Genomic DNA, 7,345 nt, shown 5'->3' on the forward strand with positions numbered 1-7,345 from the left:
CATTTGCTGAACATGCATGAGAATCTGAGCTTGATTCCTAGAATCTATGTTAAAAAATAAAAGAGAAGAAGAAGACCAGTGTGGTAGCTCATAATTATAACACCAGAGCTGAGGAGGCGGAGACGGATGACTCCCTGAGGCTTACTGGTCAGCCAGCCTAGCCTCCTTGGGAAGTTCCAAGTCAGCGAGAGACGGTCTCAAAGAACTAAGATGGAGAGTGTTAGCATTCAGGCGTCTGTACTGGCCTGCCCTTGGGGTTCTGACAGGCTAAGTCCTCAGCAGTAGCCACTAGGAGCACCTCCTGCGTACATTCACTACATTCCCTTTTTAAAGGGCCCTGCCTACCTCCCATCTCCCTCCTTCTCTCTCTTATCTGTCTCTTTCTCTCTGCTTTCCTGCCTGCTTCCCCCCACCTCTGCCTCTCTCTGCTCTTCTGCTGCTCCTGTCCCCAGAGGCAAGTCTTTCCCCTCGTCTTCCTTCTTTCTCTGTTCCCTTTCCTTAACAAAAACCCCTCACGTGAACTCTGTCACATGGTTTCTTTCTCTCTCACACGCTGCTTTTTTTTGAAATTATAGCAGAGAGTAGTGGAGGAACGATACTCAGGGTTCATCTCTTTTGTGCGCAGGCGTGCACAAAGGGCCTCGAAATGAAAGATCAGAGTATTCACGCTCAGAAAGCACTTCAGTCCCCTGTCGAGTTGACCTTGAACAGAGAGGAGGTAAGGGAACGTTTCTCTTAAGCATTCTTCCGGTGTTCCCAAGTTTGGTGATAGCAGAATAAAGTTACCACACGTTAAAAACTAAAGTTCAGTCTAGACAGGATGTGGTGGCTTATACTGTCAACTTGACGAGGATCTAATAACACCTAGGACACAAACCCCAGGTATGTCTGCACGGAGTTTCTAGATTAGGCTAACTGAGGTGGGAAAATGCATCCTCAGTCTGAGTGCCACCAATCCGGGGGCTGGGGTCCCAAATTTCGTAAGGGGAGGAGCAAGCTCAGCACCAGCCCTCACTACACTCCTTCTTCCTGACAGGGGTGCAACGTGACTATTTGTGTCAAGGTCCTGTGTTTCGCCGCCCCGCCCCCCATGTCTGTTTATTCCCTGCTGACCTTGGCTAGCAAGTACATCTTGCACCTCCTGGCCTAGCAGCAAGCTCCTTGTTCGCTTAGTTGTTTACTGATTCGGCCCCTTCAATAACAGGAACTTCCGAACCCTGGGTTTTCCCACAGTGCCGCAAAGCCCGTGTATATACAGACCACGTTCGTCCTTCAGTAAATGGCATTCTCTTAGCACCAATGGCCAGCTGTATGGTGTTTCTCTAAATCCTCAGCTCCTTGCTCGAAACTCGGTACTGGCGCACCAGCCCTGCTGCAGTGACTTTCACCGGGGCTGACCCTCGCACGGTGAGCAGACATAAACCCTTTGTTCTCTAGGTTGATTTGGTCAGATCCCTTGCTGCAGCAATGAGACAAGCAACTAATAGAGAGAAGAAGGAAACTCACTGTGGTGATATTGTGTTTGTGCTCTAACAAATAAAGCTTGCCTGGAGATCAGAGGGTGGAGCTAGCCACTAATTAACCATAGAGGTCTGGAGATCTGGACAGACAGACAGGACGTGATATGGTTGGGTGGAGAGAGGAATATAAGGCAGGAGGAGACAGCAGCTCAGCCATTGTTCGACTGAGGAGTTAGCAAGGTAAGAGCTGGCTGTGGCTAACTTCTTTCTCTCTCTGATCTTGCAGCATTTGCCCCATATCTGGCCCCAAGTTTTTATTAATAAAACCAATTAGAATTCATGCAGCAGCTCACCTGGCCTTCCTGAGGCTCTCAGAGGCAGAGAGAAATGCAGGTTCACTCTCAGTGAAGGTCATTCAAAGGTCAGTGTGCAGTCCTGGCTGGTAATTGGGAGGAAGATAATTAGTATCAGAAAAGTCTGAAAGAGTGTGGAAGAAAACTTGCCCTAGGGTGTTACAGCCAATGGAACAGATAGAAAGGTGCCAGTAACTAGACAAACCTCCATCAGGAGAAATCAGGCCAAGAGAAGCCACAACGACGACATGATAGAAGGCGTGTTTCACGGGAGCCCTTTATAGCAGAGAAAACCTGTTAAATGTGAGTCCTGAGATGAAAGAGGAGGGAATTAGTTAAAAAGAGAATAAAAACAAACAAACAAAAACCACAAAACAAAGAACAACCAAAAACCAAACCAAACAAACAAACCAAAAAACCAGAGGCACCAAAGCAATGCAACGAACCACACAAGTCAAGTAAGAATAGCATCAGGAACAAAGAGGTACCGACACAGAGACAGGCAGGCAAGGGATAGACGGGGGAGGCATGGGAAAGCCAAGATAGCATCAACTGGTGTCCTTGAATGGAAATCCCACAAAGAAGGAAAGAATATATTTAGAGATAAAACTGAAGGAAATGTTCATGAATGAAAGAATCCAAATTGAAACAGATCTAAAAGGCGCTTCGTCCCCTGGAAAATTCTACCCAGAGCCGTTGCCATTGCGATATGGCTTGGCTAAGTTAATAAGCCGTGGGGATTAAAAAGGCCATTGTGGAGACTTGGGGGTAAAATAATAGATCAGAGGCTGCCTCCATGTAGGGTAGCGAATGAGAGGAGTCGGGATAACAAAGACTAGCCGGTTGCAGAGAGGGAAAGGGTGGAGGAGCATATGAAACCCTGCAGGGGGTTGACAGGACAGACGAAATGAGCTGACAATCAGAAGGGCTGCGCCATGAAAAGACACAGGCAGCTCTGGCTGCCGCTGTGCAGCTCCCCGGAGGGGGAGGGGAGCAGAAGCCCCATCGACAAGACTAAAGGAGACCAGTGGGCGTCCTACCTGTGGGACAGGCCAGCAGGTCTCTGTGTCCTGCATGCACCACGAGGCTGTGGTGAAAGGGTGAACTCCTCTGGCATGAAGAGTCAGCAGTGGAGAGTGGGTCCTTTTTCTGGCACATTCTTTGGCTCTGAGCTGTGACTCAGTGTCCTCTCGAGAGGGACCCTATTGTTTAAGACTGAGCTGCTGTGGAGGCTTTGCGAGAAGGAGCGTTACTGAATGAATTGATAAACTGAAGTAAAGCTGGTGTAGCCCCAGGTGAGACCGCGGGAGGCTGAAGGGATGGAAGGCGCCATGCCAAGACACTGGACAGTTCAGATGGAGACGCCTCAGTTAAGACAGTGAAGGGTAATGGGTGGTATCCTGACCTAGATGTTAGCACAGTTAGGGTCAGAGCCTGGGCCCTGACAGTCCCCCCACTAGCCAGGTTTGGCCACCCATCCTCACTAGTCCAGTTAAAGGCTTAGTTAAGAGTGAAAAGCAATAGGTTTCTTCACAGTGACCACATTAGGATGTGGAGCAAAGAAGGTCAGTGGTCTCCCCCACAACCACCAAAACCCATCTTTAGTCCAAACATGAAGTTTAGGCTAAAATGGAGAAGTAAGCATGGATAAGCTGTATAGGCGTGGTCCACTCATCGCTGTGTCTCAGCCCCCATCTCTCAAGTCAAAACTATGTGGGATCTCTTTCTGGGAGACAAACTTCTCCTCTGGGAGGCAACAGGCTTCAGTCTTCTCCTATTTCCGGGTGAGATTCTGCAGGAAATTTCAATTCTCCAGGGTGCTTCATCTCAAAGATCTATAGGCAAGGGACAAATGTCTCTACAAGTGTCGCTCTCTCCCAGATGGACGCTCACAACACCTCTATCCATGTGTTTCGTGTTGATCAGGCTTTAAAAATGTGGCTTAATTCATATTATTGTTTAAAATTGTGTGTAAATGTATGTAACTCTGTGTGGGTATGCGCACACGAGTGCAGATGCATGCAGAAGCCACAACAGGGCACAGGTGCTGCCCAGCATGGACACTAGAAGCTGAACTCCAGTTCTCTGCAAAGCCATGATGCTCTTCACCAGTGAGCCACCTCCAGGGCCTTACCGTGTTCTGAAGGCCTAGCAATTGAAACAGCTGCACAGATCTCAATGCTGTCTGTATTTGTTTCTCCCAAGGGAAATCCTTGAGAGAAATCCTCCAGTTAGAACGCTGGTCTCATCAGACTGTACCAACTTGGGAGACTCAGGAATGTGGGAAAGCCTGCCTAGCGCACAGACTGCAAAGTTAAATACAGCCTGCAGGGGCTCCTGAGTTGTCCAGCATAAGCTCCGCACGAGGATAAGTGAAGACATTTGAAGTCACTGATTCGCCTTAGTGTTAAGAGTACTCCGCCCACACCCGGTGGAGACCACAAAGCATCCTGCAAGTGTTTCCTCTTTGGGTTTCCTTTCTTATGTGCTTACTGTATTTTAGTACCATTCTAATGTTATTTTTACAAAGCTAAACTTTATTCTAGATCCTTCTTTGTTATTTGATTTTGCTTATGCATCAAGTTTTCTCTTTGTTTGTTTTTGTTGTTGTTGTTGTTTGAGACAGAGTTTCTCTGTGTAACCATCCTGGCTGTCCTTGAACTTGCTCTGTAGATCAGGCTGGCCTCGAACTCACAGAGATCTGCCTGTCTCTGTCTCTTGAGTGCTGGGAATAAAGGCGTGTGCCACCAAGCCTGGCATAAAGTTTTTTCCTTACCTCAAATTGAGATTTTTTTTTATCACCCTCTCTATCCTTTCTTCTTCCTAGAATTTACTCTATTTTTCATTTTCCTTCCTTTTATTTAAACTTTTTTCTCCTTTCCCCTTCCCCATACCCTTCTTTTTAAAAAATCATTTATTATTTCTATATTTATGCTGAATACCTTTTTAATAATTCTTTGCATTGATTTGGTCACTTTCTATTCTATAGTCCTTGGTGGTATATCAATCAAATTTATTTATTTTTTATAAAAAATTTTCATACACTATATTTTGATCATGTTTTTCCCTTCCAAATTCTTTTCATATCCTTCCCTCTCATAACTCTCCCACTTAAAGTTCTTTATCTTTCCCTCGCTCTCAAACAAAAAAAAAACAAGATATGCAAACCCACAAAAATGAAAATCAGAATAATTAAGCAAGATGAAACAAAAAGTTCACCAAAATACCAATGAGATTTTTTTTGCGTGTTGGTCAACTATTCCTAGTATCGGGGCTTGCCCTGAAGTGTGGTGACTAGACCCAGTGAAATTCCACTGGAGAAAATGAGTTTTCATTTACAAGCGGGTAACAGTTGCGGATAGTTTATTAGTTAGTGCTGGGAGCGCATGTCTATTTCCCTTTCTCAGACCTGGGAGCCCAATGCCTTGAACCTACGCAGGCCCTGTGTGTGCTATCACGGTCTCTGTAAGCTTCTTTGTGTGTTAGTCCTGTTGAGCGGAAGACGGTTTCTTTGCAGTCGTTCACTACTCCCAGCTCTAACACCTTTTCCGCCACCTCCTATGTCACACAGCTCTCTGAGTCCTGAGGGAAGGGGTATCATGAAGACATCCTATTTAGGACTGGGTACTCCAAAGTCTCTCACTCTCTGCTCATTGCCCAGTTGTAGGTCTCCATGTCAGTTCCTACCTACAGCAAGAAGAAGCTGCTCTGATGATGGTTGAGCAAGACACAGATCCATGGATACAGCAGAATGTCATTGGGAGTCATTTTATTGGTATGTCCCTTTAACAGAACATAGCATTTGGTTTCCCCTAGCCCCATGGCCTATCCAGTCTATGTTTTGGGCTACCTAAGCAGTGTCAGGCACAGCTTCCATCTCACGGAGTGGACCTCCGATTCAATCAGACACTGATGGGTTACTCCCACAGCTTCTGTGACACTGTCGCACCAGGGGATTATGCAGACAGGTCACCATTGTAGGTCTCAGGGTGCCTAGCTTGGTTGATGCTTACCTTTCTCTTGGTAACATGCAGAGTACCTTCCGGTCCTATGAGGGATAGTCAGTAGGTTTGAAGGCTCTAGGAGGTCTATTTTGAGAGAGGAACAGGAACATGAATATGATCCAAATACAAGGATTCATGACCAAGAAATGTCACAGAGAAACCCCTTCTTCTACACTAACTAAAAGAGATTGACAACAACAACAACAAAAAAATAATAAGAACATTGTGATGGCTATTTTGGTTGTCAATTTTTCTATATCTGGGATTAACTAAAACCCCCAAATAGTTGGGTACACCTGTGAGACATTTTTGCTTAATTAAATAAGTCAAAGTGAGAAGATCTCCTTCTAACCCAGATCTTTTGAGGTAGGAAGACCCACCTCTAACCTTCTGCTGTCAACCTATATAAAGGACTTAGAAGAAGAAAGCTTTGCTCCCTCACTGCTTGCCCTCACCTTGCTAGAACACCCATTCCTCCACTGGCAGTGAAGCCCGCTTCTTTGGAATTCCGGGGTATATCAAAGACCAGCTGACACAGGCTTTGGAGTGGAGAACTACTGGATTCTGCTCATAGGCCGTCATTATTGGATTAGCCAGACCATAGCCTGAAAATCATTCTAATAAATTCCCTTTCTAAATGCAGAGAGATTCACTCTGTGTGTTCTGTTACTCCAGAGAACCCTGACTAATACGGACATTTTGTATTATGGTGTAGGAAGCAAGGGAGAGGCATGACCAGGATGAATCAGGCAACTAGTCTCAGACTCCTGCAAATCACACCCAATGTTAGAATACAATGGCACTGACAGAAAGTCTGATAACAATAAAATGGTGCCCAAGAATGTTATAGCCAGTCAAACTGACATCCAGGAATAATAACAATAAACACATTTGTTAAAGCTTATAATAGTTGGGTGGTGGTGACACACACCTTTAATCCCAGCACTTGGGAGGTAAGATAAGTGGATCTCTGTGAGTTCGAGGCCAGCCTGGTCTACAGAGTGAGTTCCAAGACAGTTTCCAGAGCTACAGAGAAACCCTGTCTCAATAAACAGAAGCAAAAACAAACAAAAACCTCTAATGACTGAGGATCGGGTGAGTTGGAGAACACTTGCCATGCAAGTGTGGTGACCTGAGTTTGAATCCCTGGAATCCAGATACGTTGTGTACAGTAGCACACATCACAGACCTGTCATCCCAGTGTTGCTATGGTGAGTGGGGGGGGGGGGGGGGGCGCACAGGACACTCTCCAGAAGCTTGTGAGACAGTTAGCCTCGCAAGTGCAGTGGTGAGTGACAGAAAGGTGGCGGGGCAGAGACAGAGACAGACAGACAAACAGACAGACAGACAGACAGACAGACAGACAGAAACAAAGGGAAGGTGGGAGGGAGAGAGAGCTGTTTCAAACAAGCTGAAAAGTAAAGACTGTCACCTGAGATTGTGAGATGGTCCCCTGACCACCACATGCACGCACTCCAATGGCATGGGTGTACCAGCCCTCACAATGCACTCGCACACGCGTGCCCAC

General features: G+C 46.2%; 1 long non-coding RNA gene across 2 annotated transcripts; it reads left to right on the forward strand.

Annotated features, from left to right (window-relative positions):
• Positions 1–1,217: 1,217 nt before the first annotated feature.
• LOC146890762 (uncharacterized) lies at positions 1,218–6,440 on the forward strand. Of its 2 annotated transcripts, none has more exons than XR_014998450.1 (3): positions 1,218–1,407; positions 5,475–5,588; positions 6,281–6,440. It is a non-coding gene; the product is annotated as an uncharacterized LOC146890762 (long non-coding RNA). The 2 variants fall into 2 exon arrangements; XR_014998451.1 differs by lacking the exon at positions 1,218–1,407 and adding an exon at positions 1,581–1,700.
• The last annotated feature ends 905 nt before the right edge of the window (positions 6,441–7,345 follow it).

The sequence above is a fragment of the Myodes glareolus genome, chromosome 18, assembly GCF_982192425.1.
Source record: "Myodes glareolus chromosome 18, mMyoGla1.1, whole genome shotgun sequence".
Classification (NCBI taxonomy): Eukaryota; Metazoa; Chordata; class Mammalia; order Rodentia; family Cricetidae; genus Myodes; species Myodes glareolus.